We start from the raw sequence: 20,263 nt of genomic DNA on the forward strand, positions 1-20,263 counted from the left end.
CACAGTGGGGACAGGGATCTTTCAGCTGCTGGTATCAGAGCAAATTTGGCTAATATGGATCAACCGAGAAGCCAAAAATGTCAAAAATTTATGAAGTAGCAGTAAAAGGTTGTTATTCAGACTGAAATTCATACAAATTGTTATTGAGACTGAAATTCATAAATTGGTAATTGGGTCTTCAGATGGAAGTACCACAATTATATGGAATCCCTGACTTGCTTGTTGAGGCCTAGACATGATAGTATTTACCTTATAGTTTTAAGGACCGTGACTACCCGTATATACCGAGGATATAACTACAGCTCTTTATAGAAGTATATACGAGTAAATCTAAGATCTTGAAATTATAAGTAAAAATGCTATCCAGATGATGAATTGGAATGTGGTTGATATGATTTTAAAATTGTGGTTGAGAACTGATGAGTTGATTTGGATTTTGATTGAAAAATGATGATTCCTAAAATTCAGTTTCAGAAGTGATAAGCTGAGAATGAGGATGATTGGGGCGAGTTCTTATGATGATGTTCGTAAACTGGAATGACGATAATGAAATCGGCAAATCACTATGAGATTAGTGGATTGTGCTGAAAAATTGGTACTATTAACACTTGACCCAGTGGATCAAGTTAAGGGATGGCAAATTAAAAATTTGTATAATTGAAATTCCCATGGAGGACTATTTAGATGGAAATTTTGGTCTAATGGACCATTTTTTTGTTAAAGATATGAATGATATGTTCTGAATGAATTGTTATTTGATAATGAGTTTTATATGAATATCTTTATCCTGTGATTCTGTGAGGAGCTGACCAATCTAAAGAACCCCAGAATTAGCTAAATCTAAAATCGGATTTGAATCATAAATAACGGGACTTAACAAGAATTTTCGTATTGATAGGAACATGGATCGAGGTCGTCGTGGTAGAAATGATAACCCCTAACTCGATGAGGAAGAGCTTCACTTGGATGTTTGTAAAACTCTTCATAGATCGCAGCCTGGACCTTTCAAGGGTGAAGGGAAAAGTGTTATTCTTATTTAATTTGATTTTTATGCATAGAAAGATGTATAAAGTGTTATTATTATTAAATTTTATTTTTATGCATAGAAAGATGCATAAAGAAAAAAAATTTATTACAAAAGTGTTATTCTTATTAAATTTATTTTTTATGCATAGAAAGATGCATAAAGGAAATTTCTTATACAAAAGTTTAATATTCTTATTAAATTTGATTTTTTATGCATACAAAGATGCATAAAGGAAATTTTTTCATTATAAAAGCGTTATTCTTATAAAATTTGATTTTTATACATAAATAGATGCATAAAGAATTTTTATATCAAAATTAGAATTCTCTTAAATTCAATGTTTAAATTCTATGAGTAATTGATAAATAAATAATTAAATACTCTAAGAGAGAAATTTCTATCGTTTTATATTCACACGGATTGTAAAAAGAAATTCAAAAAATCTATCAACATCGAAATATTCAGATAAATGATTATTTTATTCCTCATTGGAATTCATAACTAATTTAGAAATCAATTAAGTGAATATTCAAAGAAAGAAATTCAGTAAAATAGTAACTGAATTATCAAACCTTTTAGAGAAAGATAGTTCAGGAAAAATCTTATCTGACTCGAATCTTGAATCAGACTATGACCAAGACCAACAAACTCTTTCGTCAGTTTCAAGGAAAGAAGGTGTGACTAGTTTAGAAAAATACACTCAAAACTCCCGCCAAATATGAGACTAAGTTTGAGACCCTTCGAATTGATATGTGGATCAAGGTTATAGAATTTGAGGAATTCTAGTATGAAATTCAAAATTCTGATCAAGAAGTTTTGGGGATACTGATTCAAGAAATACTCCTTGTATTCAAAAGAAAATCAACCTGAAAACTTGCATAGAAACTCTATTTTCTTAAAGGACTATCTTATGCCAGAATGCTGGAGGGAGTATTTGGTATATGTTTTTCTAAGGGGAGTTCGGTTGCAACAGTTGGTGGGGAGTGTTCAAAGGACAGCTCATGCGACAAAACCAGCCTCGCTATGGTTGAAAAATGGTGCGCTTCCGATACAATGGACGAGGGCCGACGAAGTAGTCCCTAAGTGACATGCCAGGACACCTAAGGAGGATCCTAGAGGGTTTTGACCAGGCGATGCACGGGCTCGCAGTGCCTAGGACACCCATGCGTATGTCGTGGAAGATATGTATGATGGACGAAATGATTATTGTAATCTGTTACTGGATCTCGTTTTGCTGACCAGCTGGTCTCAACGGAGAGTCCAGAGTGATACTATTTTTTTGACAAACAAGGGACTGGATGGAAATTTTGAGTTATGATATCTATAACCAATAATTGTTTATCAAAGGATTATTTTATATGTTAAAGTTTTAAGAGGAGTGTGTGCGTATCTGTATTCAAAAGCAAAAGTTAAGAAAATGCATAAAAAGAATATTTTTTTAATTATAAAAGTGTTACTTTTATCATTATTGATTTATATGCATAAAGGTATGCATAAAAGAATATTTTTTTATTATAAAAGTGTTACTTTTATCATTATTGATTTCTATGCATAAAAGATATTTTTTATATATTAAAAGTGTGATTTTCATCATAAATGTTTTTTATGCATAAAAGATATTTTTTTATATTAAAAGTGTGATTTTCATCATAAATGATTTTTATGCATAAACATATGCATAAAAGATATTTTTTTATATTAAAAGTGTGATTTTCATCATAAATAATTTTTATGCATAAACATATGCATAAAAGATATTTGTTTATATTAAAAGTGTGATTTTGATCATAAATGATTTTTTGTATGCATAAAAGATATTTTTTTATATTAAAAGTGTGATTTTCATCATAAATGATTTTTATGCATAAACATAAATGGATGCATAAATGAAATTCTTTCATATTAAAAGAGTGATTTTCATCATAAATGGATGCATAAAAGAAATTCTTTCATATTAAAAGAGTGATTTTCATCATAAATGATTTTTGTGATGATAAAAGTGTGACTTTCATCAGAATTGGATTTTATGCATAATTAGATGCATATAGAATCTTTATAATTAAATAAGGGTTCTCCTTAATCCTCTGTTAATTTTTATAAAAATTGAAAAAATGAATAAGCAGATAATATGTGAGAGGAAATTCTATCGTTTCATATTCACTAAGATGGTAATAAGAAAATTCAATTAAACTATCGAAGTCGGAGATCGAGATAAATGATTATTTTATTCCTCATAAGAAATTCATGTTTTAGAAATTTGTAAGCAAAAATTCGTCGAACGAAATTTAGAAAAAGAGAAATTGAAATAGTATCTTTCGAGAAAGATAGTTTAGGAAGAACCTTTCCAGACCCAAACTCTGATTCAGACTATTGACTAAGACCTAATTCCTTCGTCAATGAGGATGTGCTCAGTTCAGGAAAAATGTACTCAAAACACACACCGAATCTAAAACTAAGTTAAGACTTTTTTATTTTGATCTGAGGATCAAGTTAACAGAATTCGAGGAATTCTGTTTGGAATTCAGACCTCGATCTAGAAGTATTGGGATACGAATTTAAGATTATTCATGGTTTTCAAACAAAATCAAAACTGAAAACTTGCATAGAAACCCTGTTTTCTTAAAGGACTGTCTTACGCCAGAATGCTGGAGGGTGCATTTGGCATATGCGTTTAACTAAGGGAAGTTCGGTTGCAACAGCTGGCAGGGAGTGTTTGAGGGACAGCTGACGCGGCAAAAACCTGCCCAGGTCTTGACCAGCTTGGGTATGGTGAAAAATGGTGTGCTTCTAGTACGATGGGTGAGGGCCGACGAAGCGGTCCCTGAGTGAACTGAGTGAAGTGCCAGGACACCTAAGGAGGACCCTGGAGGGTTCTGACCAAGCGATGCACGGGCTCGCGGTGCTTAGGACACCCATTCGTATGTCGAGGAAGATATATATATGAATGTTGATGAAATGATTATTGTAATCTGTTACTGGATCTCGTTGCTGACCAGCTGGTCCCACGGAGAGTCCAGATTTGGTACTGTTTTTGTGAAACAAGGGTTGGAATGGAAATTTTGAATTATGAAATCTGTGATCATATCTGTTTTGTCAATGGATTATTTTTAATTTAAAGTTTTAAAGAGGAGTGTGTGCGTATCTGTTTTCTAAAGCTAAAGTTAAGAAAGGCATTTCAATTATGGGTGGGTGAGTACTTGTTTGGTTCTACCGATTCCAGTGGTAGGGTGGTGGCTAACCCATGGGCCTAGGCTGGAATCAATAGAGTTTTAATAATTAAACTGAAAAATCTTAGGATAACGCTAGGATTCGAGTAGCTAGTTAATTCCCTGATAAATTTCTCAATTGAGTGGATCAACGGCTGTGCTGCCTGATCTTGATTAGGAAAAAAGCGTTGAATTACTCAGATGATCAAATTATATCAGTGATAGTTTCCTTCTATCTGGTTTATTCAGGTGAAGTATAGTTTAGAATTGATCCCGTTAGAAAAATTCGTTAAGAAAATTTAAAAAGGTGGAATCGTCCCCGCTTTCCGGGCATGGAAAATTTTCCCGGTTTCGGTTTTCGGAGTGACCACCAGCCTAGTCTCGTGCTCGGACACTCGGGGCGAGGCCCCGAGTGAGAAACCCTGCCCTGCGCATGAGGGGGCTAGTTCCGCTGCTGCTGTCAGCTCTACCAGGAGTCCCATGCACGGAGGGGGCAGAGGGATCCCGCAATTGGTATCAAAGTGAAAATTGCCTAAATTTTTAATAGAAATCTGGGAAAGAAATGTTTTTCACTTGTTAATACTATGAGAATGAACTTCAAAAATTGAAAACTTATAAATTGAATTGGAAATTTATAGATGGACACCCCGAACCTAATTGGGATTCCTGGACTCTCTCAGAGTCAGGATATGATAGCTGTTGCATTTGATCACCTTGTCAATTCTGCTACGATGAATGAGCAGAGTGAGACTCCCTCCATTTTGAGAGTCTTTACTTTCCTGATCCTCTTGAGCGACATCGGTATATGTGGTTCAATGGAGGATGGTGCATTAATGTCAGTGTACCAGCCAACGTCAGAGGCTCAGGCAAAACATATCCTTGGCCATGATTCTGATAAGACTAGGGCTTGTTCAACATGTTCAACTCTTTGATCATTCACCTAGGAACTTCAGAACTTCATGCTGATTTTTTTGACTTCTTAGCCGCTTTATTCCAAGAAATAGAATTACAGCACCTCTTTGTGTGTAATGAATCGTGTGTACCATGGTATGTCTTCTTCACAGTTTTGCTTCTTTATACGATTACGTCTGAGGCAGTGATTCTGGAGCCCAAGTTGCTCTATGTACATATTGCAACTTTTATATAAATAAAAAAATGTTTTCCGAAGAAAAATTCCCTGTGGTATAAGTGATTGTTTATGGTGGACGATCTGATAAAGAAAAATCTGTTATCGGACATATGTCATAGATCTCCAATAAGATCATTGTCTTGTTTAAGGAATTGTTTTTCGAACTTCTTAAGTCTTAGGATCTCGTGAATGATATCAAAATAAAAATTCAATAATATATAAATTTTTGGCAGAATCATGAGACAAGGAAACCGTGGCCGTTAGCCAGACCCTCTCTCTGAAGATGACCCTCTCTCTTGACCCTGATGTTTGCAAGGCTCTTCATAGGACTCATCAGCCAGGACCCTTCAAGGGAGAAGGGGAGAACCTAGGCGAGGCTGTGGAGAAATGGGTGGAAGCCATGGAAGAATATTTTGACGTTACAGGCTACAATGAGCGGAGCAAAATGGCTCTTGCCCGGCTGAAAATAGTGGAAACAGCTAGGGTAGCATGGAGGAACCACTGTGACACCAACCGTTTGGATAGAAGTACTCAGTCCTGGAACGACCTAAAAACCTATCTAAGAAAGAGATTTTGTCCTCCTAGATTTTTGGAAACCAAAATGAACGAATCTTAGAGCTAAAGCAAGAGAGCAAAACCATCGAGGAATATCACCAGGCCTTTGCTCTTCTACTCAAATATTCACCACCTCTAGATGAAGAGCAACTCATGGCCAAGTTCATTCGAGGAATGAACGAATCCTTGGACGCACTGGTCAAAAATGCCAAACCAGTGTCCATGGCTGAAGCAGTAAGAATGGCAAAGGATTTTGCCAAAGCCTTTGTAGTAGAGGTCCCGCCAAAGCCTGCATCCTCTAACTTTAAAAGATTCCAAGCCCAGGGAAGTACTTCAAACTTTCCACCCCCAAAGAGGTAGCAAGGCCCGAATCAGAATCAAGATGCAGGAAGATTTCGAAGTGAAGGAAGACCCTTCCCCCAGAATACTTTCTCAGGAGCCCCACCTCTTTCAAGAAATCAGAGGGATGAGCTCAGAAGTGAAAACTAATTTTTTGGATGCCAAGGTTTTGGTCACCAACTGAAAGACTACCCGACTCCTGCCATGTCAAGGGGATAGGGAAGTCAAGGACCCCTGAGTTCAGAGACCAACCCCTTCAGGGTCCGTCTCGCCCAAGCCAAGGAAACCCCAGAAGAACTCTAGCTCAGCCATTTGCCTCTGTCCAGAGTAACCTCAGAACTCCTTCCCAACACTGGGGCAACCAAAGCGAAAGAGTTCCTCCTCTCAGACTGCAATAGCCAGAGCAGTCACAATTTCAAATGTAGTAGAAGAGAAAAGAGGACAGATCTATGCTGCAATTGAAAACCAAGGGCCTAACCGACAGTTCTCAGTCATCCATACTCCAGCAGAGTATCAGGGTAAGCCTTTTAAGCTTTTGATTGATTCAGGCAGTTCTCATTCATTCATTTCCCCTAGATGCTTGTGTAAGCTAGTCTTAGAACAGAAATCAGGGAAACCTATGCAAGTTGAATTGGCCAGTGGGAAGACTCTTTTCACTCACCATGAGACAGATCTTATCCAGTTCAATCTAGATGGTAATGTAACTGACTGTGTCAGTTCAAAGTCTTACCTTTGGGAGTTTTTGACGGGGTCCTTGGAATGGATTGGCTTCGCAAAAATCAAGCTGACATACACTCTCACAATGGAACCATTTCCTTCCATGATCTTCACGGGAACAAAGTTCAAGGAACTAGAGTTTCCGGATCCCCAGACCTTCAGCTAGTAAAAGCTTCTAAGTTGCTAAAAGGACTTAGAAAGAAGCAGCAAATTTATGTTGTCAAAATGAACCCAGTAGACTCAAAGCTTAAGGCTAAAGAACGAGGATGGTTAAATGAATTTGATGATCTATTCCCAGCAGAGCTAACTGAAATGCCTCCAATTCGGGAAGTAGATCATGTGATTGAATTGACCCGCGGAGCTCAGCCAGTAGCCCTGCGCATGTACAAAATGCCAGTTCCTGAAGCCATTGAACTCAAGGAACAACTTAGACAGCTGTTAGAACAAGGGTTTATAAGACCCAGTGTTTCACCTTGGGGTGCGCCAGTTCTCTTTCAGAAAAAGAAAGATGGAACGCTTAGACTCTGTGTGGACTACAGAGGTCTAAATCAGCTGACAGTTAAGAATAAATATCCTATCCCAAGAATTGATGAGCTTCTGGAAAGGCTAAATGGAGCCCAAATCTTCACAAAGATAGATCTCAAATCCGAGTATTACCATCAATACTCGCTATGGGCATTATGAATTTACTGTCATGCCATTCGGATTAACTAATGCCCTAGCTACATTCAATGGCCTAATGCAAGACATCCTCAGAGAATACTTGGGTGATTTTGTTCTAGTTTTCTTCGATGACATTCTAATTTACTCAAAGAATGCAGCTGACCATGAGACTCATGTCAGAAAAGTTCTTGAGATTCTAAGGAAGCACCAACTCTTTGCCAAAAAGAGCAAATGCACTTGGGCTTTTTGGTATCCAAAGATGGAATTTCTCTAGATTCCACAAAAGTCCAAGCAGTCATAGATTGGCCTGAACCAAAGACAGTGAAAGAAGTCAGAGGATTCTTGGGATTGACTAGTTGGTATAGGATTTTTATACCAAAGTATGCTCTCATAGCTCCCCCCTGACTAACCTTCTCAAAAAGAATACCCCATTTCAGTGGGCTGCCAGGTGCCAGAGTGCTTTTGATAAACTGAAGACCGCCTTGGTAACCAGTCCCGTTCTGAAGCTGCCAGATTTCTCTCTACCCTTTGAGGTAGTAATTGATGCAAGTGGTTTTGCCGTGGGAGGTGCACTCATGCAGGAAGGTCATGCAGTGGCCTATGAATCCCGAAAGCTCAGAACGCATGAGAGGAATTATGCTGTCCACGACCTAGAATTACTTTCAGTAGTGTATGCCTTAAAGTTGTGGAGACATTACCTACTGGAAAAAAGATTCACTTTGATGATAGACCATCAGAGCTTAAAGTGGATCTTCACTTAGAAGGACCTCAACATGCGCCAAAGAAGGTGGATGTAGACCTTACAGGAGTTTGATTTTGAAATCAAGTACCGCCCAAGCAAAGAGAATGTGGTAGCAGATGCCCTCAGTAGAAAAGCCTCCTTGCTTGCAATTTCAGTAGTATCAAATCCTTTGATTATTGAAGCAAGAGAGAAGATCATGCAGGATAGATTCTTTGGCCCTATTGCTATCCTACTTATGCAGGAAAGCAAAACTCCACAAGAGTTGAACAGAGTTCAAGGGTACAGCCTGGATGATGGCATTATGTATTATAATCGCAGGCTATGCATTCCCAACAATGAAGGAACCAAAGGACAAATTTTGAATGAAGCCCATGACAGCCTTATAGCAGGACATCCAGGTTTCATCAAAACCTACATGTCTGTAAAGAAAAGCTTCTTTTGGCCTGGTCTGAAAAAGGATGTACTGAATCATGTACGTCAATGTCTCACATGCCAGAAAGTCAAAGCTGAAAGAGTAAAAATGCCTGGGAAGTTACATCCATTGGACAGATGAAGTGGGAATGTATCAGTATGGACTTCATTACTGGATTACCTTCAGTGCAATCAGGTTACAACTCCATCTTCGTGGTAGTTGACAGACTAACCAAAGTTTCCCATCTGATTCCAGTAAAAGAAACCTACACTGCAGTGGATGTGGCCAGAGTGTTCCTCAAGGAAATCTTCAGATTGCATGGCCTACCCAGGAGAATAGTAAGTGATCAAGATCCCAAGTGGTATTAAGGGACTAAGGTTATGTAGAAGGGGAAGAGAAGGGTGTGAGTGTGAATGGCTTTAAGGTCCACTAGCTCACCTATTTAAAGGTGGAGCTATGAGGCATTTTGTATTGAGCAAGGCCTAGTTGTATTCATAAACAACTTAAGAAGAAAGATATTGTTCTTGTATTTTGTGAGCTCTTTTCCTCCACACACTTGATCTAGCATGAGCACCACGTTTTCTCAACATTGATCAGCTTGCCAACGACCGTTCCTCCAATCCACAAAATTAAGTGCCTTGATCATTCCATCATCAAACCAAATTGCCCCAGCCGTTCCTAAACTGCCACGCCCGTTCCAACTCTTGACACGGCTGTACCATTCCCACACCGAAGTGCCAGGCTCATTCCCTTCTCACCCAAGCTTGGTACGCCCATTCCAAAAATTGTCAGGCCCGTACCAATTCCAAACCAAGATGCCATGGCCGTATCCTGGAAATGTATAAATATGGGCCCACACCCTCATTTCCTCACTTTCACCTTCCTGTGTAGCCAAACTCTTGCAATTGTTTTCTCACAAACTCCTCTATTCTCACACCCTTTCTTTGCAAATGACTGACACCTCAGACTCCTCTAGGGAGGTCCTCCACAACACTACCATTACCATCAAGAGAGGAAGCATCCAATGGGAGCAGATTTGAAGAGTATGCTTGCCACCCCACACAGTTGTCACATCTGGCGACCCTCATGAAGCAGGTGGGTGGCCACACAGTACACTCATTGATGAAGAATAACCACAAGGTGGAGCACAAGCTCCTCTACTTCATCAGGCCATGCTATAGGGTAGTGGTAGCAGACCCTACGGTCGTAAAACAAAGCTAGAGTAGCTAGGCCTGCTTACTCTGGAGCCATGGGGGGAAAACTTATACAACAGTCTATATTTCACTAAGACACCACTTGATGTGACAAAGCTTGTTCGATTGGCCCTCGTCCATCGTACCGAAAGTGCACCATTTTAACCGTACCGAGGTTGGTCAAGACTTGGGCAGGCTTTGCCGGTGTGAGCTATCCTTTGAACACTCCCCGCCAACTGTTGCAACCAAACTTCCAAAACCGATCGAGCCCGGAAAAACTTCCCTCAAACGGAAAGCACAGGCGATTCCTCCAGGATAATTAGTCAAAAGTCTTAACTAACTGAACTGATCTGACTGAACCCGTAAGTCCCATAATCAAATCAAGGAAAAGATTGCACTTGGATCATAGAGACCAACGCTTTTTTCCTCATTGAGAGGCACAGCCATTGATTCTTTTCCATAAAACAATTTTTATCTGGGATTTACTTCATCTATCATACCATAACAGAATTGAGTCCCAATCTAGGGATCCATCAGTCGAGCCCCGTGGGTTAGCCAAACCACCCAACCACTGTAGTGATGGGATCCAATTAAGAATTTGGTTATTATTTTGTCCCGAGTACCAAAGAAAAGAGTTCCTAGGCTCCCTAGCCAGATATTCATGCAAACTTAAAACTAGTCACACCACTTACACACCCAATATGAAATTGTCTTTTTCACAGATTCAACTGTCTTTAAAACAATCATTTAATGAAATCATAGTGTCACTGTTCATAATCCTCAAAATCTCCGGTTGAATCCTTAATTCCAATCATTCCTTCATCGGTGTAACTATGGCATCATTGGCAACCAGAATGCTCACCACCTGTCCACTCACAGGGGCCTTTCATCACATCCATCCATCCATTCACATCTATTAGAAAGAATTTAAGAGAATTCTAATTTTGATATAAAGATTCTTTACGCATCTATTTATGCATAAAAATCAACTTCAGTGGGAATAACACTTTTTTAAAGATCCTTTTATGCATCTATTTATGCATAAATTCAATTTTAAGGAAAATAACACTTTTGAAATAAAATTAAATCCTTTATGCATCTTTCTAGTAGGCATAAAATCAATTTTAATGAAAATAACACTTTTGAAATTAAAAAAATCCTTTATGCATCTTTCTATGCATAAAATCAATTTTAATGAAAATAACACTTTTGAAATAAAAATAAATCCTTTATGCTTCTTTCTATGCATAAAATCAATTTTAATAAAAATAACACTTTTGAAAGAAAAATAAATCCTTTATGCATCTTTCTATGCATAAAATCAATTTTAATGAAAATAACACTTTTGAAAGAAAAATAAATCCTTTATGCATCTTTCTATGCATAAAATCAATTTTAATGAAAATAACACTTTTGAAATTAAAATAAATCCTTTATGCATCTTTCTATGCATAAAGTCAATTTTAATGAAAACAATACTTTTATAATAAAAATTTCCATTATGCATCTTTCTATGCATAGAAATTAAATTCAATGAAAACAACACTTTTCAAAAAATTTCCATTATGCATATTTCCATGCATATAAATTAAATTCAATAAAAATAACACTTTTATAATAAAAATATTCTCAATATGCATCTTTTTATGCATAGAAATTAAAATCAATGAAAACAACACTTTTATAATAAAAAAATTTTCAATATGCATCTTTCTATGCATATAAATTAAATTCAATGAAAATAACACTGTTATAATAAAAAAATTTCCAATATGCATTTTTCTATGCACATAAATGAAACTCAATGAAAATAACATTTTATAGTAAAAAAAATTTCAATATGCATCTTTCTATGCATAGAATTTAAATTCAATAAAAATAACACTTTTATAATAAAAAGATTTTCAATATGCATCTTTCTCAATAATTAATATCAATGATATCCATGCATATTCATAGGTGAATATGTACATGAAGTAAATAAAAATATTTCTTTTAGAATGCACAAACGGCGGGAATTAATCTTTTATAATAACATAAAAATATTTCTTTTAGAATGCACAAACGGCATGAATTACTCTTTTATAATAACATAAAAATAAACTTTATTTTTCAAAATTTAAGAAAATTTTACCATAACCTCCTTTGTATGGTTGACCATTTCTCAATTTTCAACATTCTATTTTCAATTTAAAATTAACCCCAATTTAAAGTAAAGTACTCTAATCTACTCAATTTTCACTTTCTAGTGAGTAAACAATAAGAAAAGTTTAATCAAATTATTTGTTACTCATTTTAGGATAAAGAAAGGCTGAATTCTTAAGGAAGAGAAGGGGGTAGCCTTTTCATCAAGGCATAACATTAGAATTCACTTTAATCAACTGTAAAAAAAAAACAAGGAAATCAGAAAACCATAGATTTGAAATTAAAAAGTAGAAATTTTAGCCTACATGGAGTTTTGTAGGCTTTCCTTTGGCTTGAGGGATTGAGGGTTCTACTCTTGTTTGGATCAAGAGTGGCCACCAATTTCTTTGGAGAGGATTTAGTCAAAAACAATTGAATTATCAAGTGAATTCAATGTAATTGGCTCTGGGTATAGGAGTAGAGTAACAGTGCATAAACACTATTAACCTTTTACAAAGGGGGAGGCTTCTATTTATAGGAAAAAATGAGCCTATAACCAAGCAAATTGATTCTAGAATTTTCCAGATCAATTTGGTCAACTTTTGACCATTTTTTGGTCAGTTTAGCTTACTTTTTGGATCTAGTTGAAACAGGAGAGAGGAGAGATGAAAATATCTCATTATTTATGAGTTTAAAACTCCTCCACACATGTGAAATAGGTACCTCCTTCATGAGGGGAGATCCCCACACTCAGGTGTCAAAAATGCATCATTTCTTCTAATAAATATTTTTCTTTTTTAACTAATAAACCTTGTCCTTAGTCAACTCTTCATCTTATGTGAGTATTTACTCATTTTTGGGGGATTTTTTTTATTCTTTAATTTATCTCCTCCCTACATTTGGATTAATCTTATTGGTCCATAGGAACCTTAATTGGAGCATAATTTAAAAATTTCTAAAAATCTGGACCCTTACGCTAAGGTCCTTTTTTAACCTATTTTCAATTAATTTCAATTGCACATTGGAAAGTTCTTTTTGAATTTTTATTTCAGGGGAAACCATTTTAGACACTAGGAGGATTTTTATATCCAAAAATATCTCAATTTTGAATTACCTCCCTCTAGATATTTTCTCTCTCTAGGCCAAAACAGGGTAAAACAAGATCTTTCTTTTATTTCAGAGAGGGGAATAATTATAAGATCAGAAGGGGAGGTTCTTACACCTGCACACCTCCAAAGCCGAAGGGAGGAATCTTACATCCTACCCCACTTAAAAAACGCGAGATGTCCTTATCTCGCAAAATTAGAGGAGAACGCTTTCCCTTAAGATCCAACTGATTTTGGGGTTCCTTGTAGTCTGGTGAACCCAATAGAATCCTAGGATAAAGATCCCTTATATAGAACTCATCATCAGATAACAATTCACTCAGATTATATTATTCAATTCCTTATCACAATAATGGTCCATTAGACTGAAATTTCTATCTGAACAGTCCTCCATGGGAGTCTTCAATTATATATATTTTTAATTTGACATCCCTTAACTTGACCCACTGGGTCAAGTGTTAACAGCAAAGATCCGTCACACAATCCACTAATCTCATAGTGATTTGCTGAAGTCATTAACGTCATTCCAGTTATGAACATCATCACACAGAGACTCGTCCCATTCATCCTCATTGTGGTTTTGCTCAGCTTATTACATTTCAACCAAAATTCAAGAATCATCATTTTTTAATCAGAATCCAAATCAGCTCATCAGTTCTCAACCAAAATTTAAAAATCATATCAACCACATTCGAATTCATCATCTAGATAGCATTTATGCTTATAATTTCAAGTCTTCGATTTACTCGTATATACTGCCATTAAAGAGGTGCAATTATACCCTCGGTATATATGGGTAGCCACACGGTCCTTGGAACTATAAGGTGAATGCCATCATGTCTAGGCCTCAAGCAAGTCAGCGATTCCATGCAATTGTGGTACTTCCATCTGAAGACTCAATTACTAATTTATGAATTTCAGTCTGAATATCAATTTGTATGAATTTCATCACACAATTACAACCTTTTACTACTTCTTCAAAATTTTTTAACATTTTTGGCTTCTCGGTTGATCCACATTAGCCAAATTTGCTCTGATACCACCTGTGAGATCCCTGTCCCCACCGTGCAATGAATTCGGGGGTGCTAGCAGCGGAAGTAACACTTCTTGCGTGGGGCAGGGTCCCTCACTCTCGGGGCCTCGCCCACCACAGATATCCGGACAAGAGACTAATCCCTCAGTTCTTCCAAAACCAAACTCAGAAAAACTTCCCTTGCTCAAAAAGCACGGGCGATTCCTCCAAGATAATTTTACTCTAACGTAGTCAAAAGCCTTAACTAGCTGAACTGATCTGACCGAACCTGTAAGTCCCATAGTCAGATTAAGGAAAAGATTGCACTTGGATCATAGAGACCAACACTTTTTTCCTCTCTGCCGTTGATTCTTTTCCATAGAACAAATTTTACCCGGGATTTACTCATCTATCGTACCATAAGAGAATTGAGTCTCAATTTAGGGATCCATCAGTCTAGCCTAACCCCATCCAATCCCGTGGGTTAGCCAACCACCCATTGAGTCTCAATTTAGGAATCCATCAGTCTAGCCTAACCCCATCCAATCCCGTGGGTTAGCCAACCATTGTAGTGATTGGATCCAATCCCGTGGGTTAGCCAACCATTGTAGAAATTGGATCCAATTAAGAATTTGGTTATTTTTTTGTCCCGGGTACCAGGGAAAAGAGTACCCAGGTCCCCTAGCCAGATATTCATGCAAACTAAAAACTAGTCACACCACTTACACACCCAATATGAAATTTCCTTTTTCACAAATTCAACTTTCTTTAAAACAATCATTTAATGAAATCATAGTGTTACTGATCATAATCCTCAAAATCTCTGGTTGAATCCTTAATTCCAATCATTCCATCATCGGTGTAACTATCAAATAGAATTTAAGAGAAATCTAATTTTGATATAAAGATTCTTTACGCATCTATTTATGCATAAAAATCAACTTCAGTGGGAATATTACTTTTTTAAAGATCCTTTTATGCATCTATTTAGGCATAAATTCAATTTTAAGAAAAATTACACTTTTGAAATAAAATTAAATCCTTTATACATCTTTCTAGGCATAAAATCAATTTTAATGAAAATAACACTTTTGAAATAAAAATCAATCCTTTATGCATCTTTCTATGCATAAAATCAATTTTAATGAAAATAATACTTTTGAAATAAAAATAAATCCTTTATGCATCTTTCTATGCATAAAATCAATTTTAATGAAAATAACACTTTTGAAATAAAAATAAATCCTTTATGCATCTTTCTATGCATAAAATCAATTTTAATAAAAATAACACTTTTGAAATAAAAAAAAATCTTTTACGCATCTTTCTATGCATAAAATCAATTTTAATGAAAATAACACTTTTTTTAAAAAAAATCCTTTATGTATCTTTCTATGCATAAAAAAATAAATCCTTTATACATCTTTCTATGCATAAAATCAATTTTAATGAAAATAACACTTTTGAAATAAAAATAAATTCTTTATGATTCTTTCTATGCATAAAATCAATTTTAATGAAAACAATACTTTTATAATAAAAATTTTCATTATGCATCTTTCTATGCATAGAAATTAAATTCAATGAAAACAACACTTTTATAATAAAAAAATTTTCATTATGCATCTTTGCACGCATATAAATTAAATTTAATGAAAATAATATTTTTATATAAAAAAATTTCAATATGCATCTTTCTATGCATAAAAATTAAATTCAATGAAAACAACACTTTTATAATTAAAAAATTTCCAATATGCATCTTTCAATGCATATAAATTAAATTCAATGAAAATAACACTTTTATAATAAAAAAAATTTCAATATGCATCTTTCTATGCATATAAATTAAATTTAATAAAAATAACACTTTTATAATAATTTTTTTCCAATATTCATCTTTCTATGCATAGAATTTAAATTCAATGAAAACAACACTTTTATAATAAAAAGATTTCCAATATGTATCCTTCTATGCATAGAAATTAATTTCAAAAATTAATATCAATGATATCCATGCATATTCATAGGTGAATATGTACATGGAGTAAATAAAAATATTTCTTTTAGAATGCACAAACGGTGGGAATTACTCTTTTAGAATAACATAAAAATAAACTTTATTTTCTAAAATTTAAGAAAATTTTGCCATAACCTCCTTTGTATGGCTGACCATCTCTCATATTTTAACATTCTATTTTCAATTTAAAATTAATCCCAATTTGAAGTAAAGTACTCTAATCTACTCAATTTTCACTTTCTAGTGAGTAAACAATAAGAAAAGTTTATCAATTTTTTTAAAACTCATTTTAGGATAAAGAAAGGCTGAATTCTTAAGGAAGAGAGAAGGGGGTAGCCTTTTCATCAAGGCATAACATCAGGATTCACTTTAATCAACTATAGAAAAAACAAGGAAATAAAAAAACCATAGATTTGAAATTAAAAAGTAGAAATTTTAGCTTACATGGAGTTTTGTAAGCTTTCCTTTGGCTTGAGGGATTGAGGGTTCTACTCTTGTTTGGATCAAGAGTGGCCACCAATTTCTTTGGAGAGGATTTAGTCAAAAACAATTGAATTATCAAGTGAATTCAATGTAATTGGCTCTGGGTAGTAGGAGTAGAGTAACAATGCATAAACACTATTGACCTTTTACAAAGGATGAGGCTTCTATTTATAGGAAAAAATGAGCCTCTAACCAAGCAAACTAATTCTAGAATTTTCCAGATCAGTTTGGTCAAATTTTGACCATTTTTGGGTCAGTTTAGCTTACTTTTTGGATCTAGTTGTGAAACAGGAGAGAGGAGAGATGAAAATATCTCATTATTTATGAGTTTAAAACTCCTCCACACATGTGAAATAGGTTCCTCCTTCATGAGGGGAGATCCCCACACTGAGGTATCAAAAATGCGTCATTTCTTCTAAATATCTCTTCTTTTTTAACTAATAAACCTTGTCCTTAGTCAACTCTTCATCTTATGTGAGTATTTACTTATTTTTGGGGGATTTTCTTTTATTCTTCAATTTATCTCCTCCCTAGATTTGGATTAATCTTATTGGTCCATAGGAACCTTAATTGGAGCATAATTCAAAATTTTTTAAAAATCTGGATCCTTAGGCCAAGGTCCTTTTTACCTATTTTTAATTAATTCCAATTGCACATTGGAAAGTTCTTTTTGAATTTTTGTTTCAGAGGAAACCATTTTAGACACTAGGAGGATTTTTATATAAAAAAATATCTCAATTTTGAATTACCTCCCTCTAGATATTTTCTCTGTCTAGGCCAAAATAGGGTAAAATAGGATCTTTCTTTTATTTCAGAGAGGGGAATAATTATAAGATTAGAAGGGGAGGTTCTTACACCTTCCTCAAAAGCCGAAGGGAGGAATCTTACAAAGGTGCAATCTGGAGATGAACTTGATGGGGATGTGGACCTAATGGGGATGACCTTGGTGGTCCCTCTATTAAAGAGTAGTAGAATCTAGATTCAATTTTGTGGGTGTGCTAGAGTTATGTTTCTTAAAAAAAAGTTTTTTTGTATCTTCTTTTTTGCACTTTTTACAAACCATCTCTTGTGCCTATGATGTTCTTTTGTCTTGACAGTGTTGATATCTATTACATTGTTTCATAAATTCTGTGTCATTGCTATAAAGTTTCAATTTATAAGTTGTACTTTTTATACAATGTTCAATCCAATTGGTGCAAGGCTATGCAAGAGACAAATGCCACTTCCTTATTTATACGGTGTTTTTGAACACCACCTTTATATAGGATTTATCAATCTCCTTGTGCAAATATGGATCTCTATACCTACATTTGTTTTCCCACATTAAGAGAAAAATTCCCAAATTATATAAAACTTCTCAATTTTGAAATTCCCAAAATGTGAGATTTTTCCCATAATATCTAATATGGTGTTTTAAAATGTTGTTCTGTTATCGTGGACTTGTCGTTGGTTGAGGGATTACCTCTCTTAGCTAAGCAAGCAATTGTTAAAGATCTTTTGTGGGGGAGACTCGAAATTTTGACTCCTCTAGTTTACGTTTAGGTTATGTCTATCAATGCCTATGATTTATCATATATGAATTATTATCTGGTTGAATCGTCTGCTATTTAATAGTTAGTTATTGGGGTATTGTCAACCTTATCAAATTCAACACTATCCATCTTTCTAAAGGGTCCAATTATTATCTCTAATTTCATGTTGGTGCCATTTTGCATCCCATGTGGTTTAACGATTTATGTTTGCTTCTTTCATGTTTGAGTGGAATGCCTACAAATTTTGATCTACATACCAAGTAGGAGACCTTGATGATCTAGAAACCCTTTGGTGGAACAAGAAAGGTTATGAAGACTAAAGACAGGTAGAGTGCACCACGCGCCCTTTTCTCATCATTACTCCTAATTTTTAATCAAAAAAATGAGATATTTTCATCTCTCCTCTCTCTTGTTTCAAAACTAGATCCAAAAAGTAAGCTGAACTGACCCAAAAATGGTCAAATTGACCAAACTGATCTAGAAAATTCTAGAATCACTTTGCTTGGTTAGAGGCTCACTTTTTCCTATAAATAGAAGCCTCCCCCTTTGTAAAAGCTTAATGGTGTTTATGCACTGTTACTCTACTCTTGTCTTGAGCCATCTACATTGAATTTTTTAATAATTCAATTGTTTTTTGGCCTAGTCCTCTCCAAAGTGACTTGGTGGCCACTATTGCTTCAAACAATAGTAGAACCCTCAATCCCTCAAGCCAAAGGAGAGCTTACAAGCTCCATGTAAGCTAATTTTCTTACTTTGTTTACAAATTTTAAATGAAAAGTCTATGGTTTTCTTGATTTTTATGTTTTGCAAATGCTTGAATTAAATTCAAATGCTATGCCTTTGATGAAAAGGCCACCCCCTTCTCTTCTTTACATTCTAACCTTTCTTAATCCTAGAAAGATTAACTAAGTGATTAATTAAACTCTTCTTATTGTTTACTCTCTTGAATTTAGAAAATTGTGTAGATTAGAGCTCTATAATTCTAAATTGGGTTAATTAAGTTAAATAAAGAAAGATAAAAAATGAGAAATGGTCAGCCATACAAAGGAGATTATGGCAAAATTTTTCAAAATTTTGTGAAAAAGAAAGTTTGTTTTTATGTTATTCCAAAAGAGTAATTCCCACCATTTTTGCATCTAAAAGAAATATTCTAATTACTCCATGTACATATATTTCACCTATGAATAAGCATGGATATCAATGATATTCATTATTAAAATTGATTTCTAAGAAAGATGCATAAAGGAATTTTTTTATTACAAAAGTGTTATTCTTATTAAATTTGATTTCTATGCATAGAAAGATGCATAAAGGATTTTTTTTAAATTACAAAAGTGTTATTCTTATTAAATTTGATTTTTATGCATAGAAAGATGTATAAAGGAATTTTTTTATTTACAAAAGTGTTATTCTTATTAAATTTGATTTCTATGCACAAAAAGATGCATAAAGAAATTTTTTTTATTATAAAAGTGTTATTCTTATTAAATTTGATTTCTATGCATAGAAAGATGCATAAAGGAATGTTTTTTATTACAAAAGTGTTATTCTTATTAAATTTTATTTCTATGCATAGAAAGATGCATAAAGGAATTTTTTAATTATAAAATTGTTATTCTTATTAAATTTGATTTCTATGCATAGAAAGATGCATAAAGGAAATTTTTTTATTATAATAGTGTTATTGTTATTAGATTTGATTTCTATGCATAGAAAGATAAATAAAGGAAATTTTTTAATTACAAAAGTGTTATTCTTATTAAATTTGATTTTTTATGCATAGAAAGATGCATAAAGGAATTTTTTTAATTATAAAAGCGTTATTCTTATAATAATTAATTTTTATGCATAAATAGATGCATAAAGAAATTATTTTTATTTTAAAATTGTTATTCCTATTAACATTAATTTTATGCATAAAAGGATTATTTTATAAAAGTGTTATTCCCATTGAAGTTTATTCTTATGCATAAATAGATGCATAAAGAATTTTTATATCAAAA

The sequence above is a fragment of the Cibotium barometz genome, chromosome 58 (genome assembly GCF_041138505.1).
Source record: "Cibotium barometz isolate CiBa-2024 chromosome 58, ASM4113850v1, whole genome shotgun sequence".
NCBI lineage: Eukaryota > Viridiplantae > Streptophyta > Polypodiopsida > Cyatheales > Cibotiaceae > Cibotium > Cibotium barometz.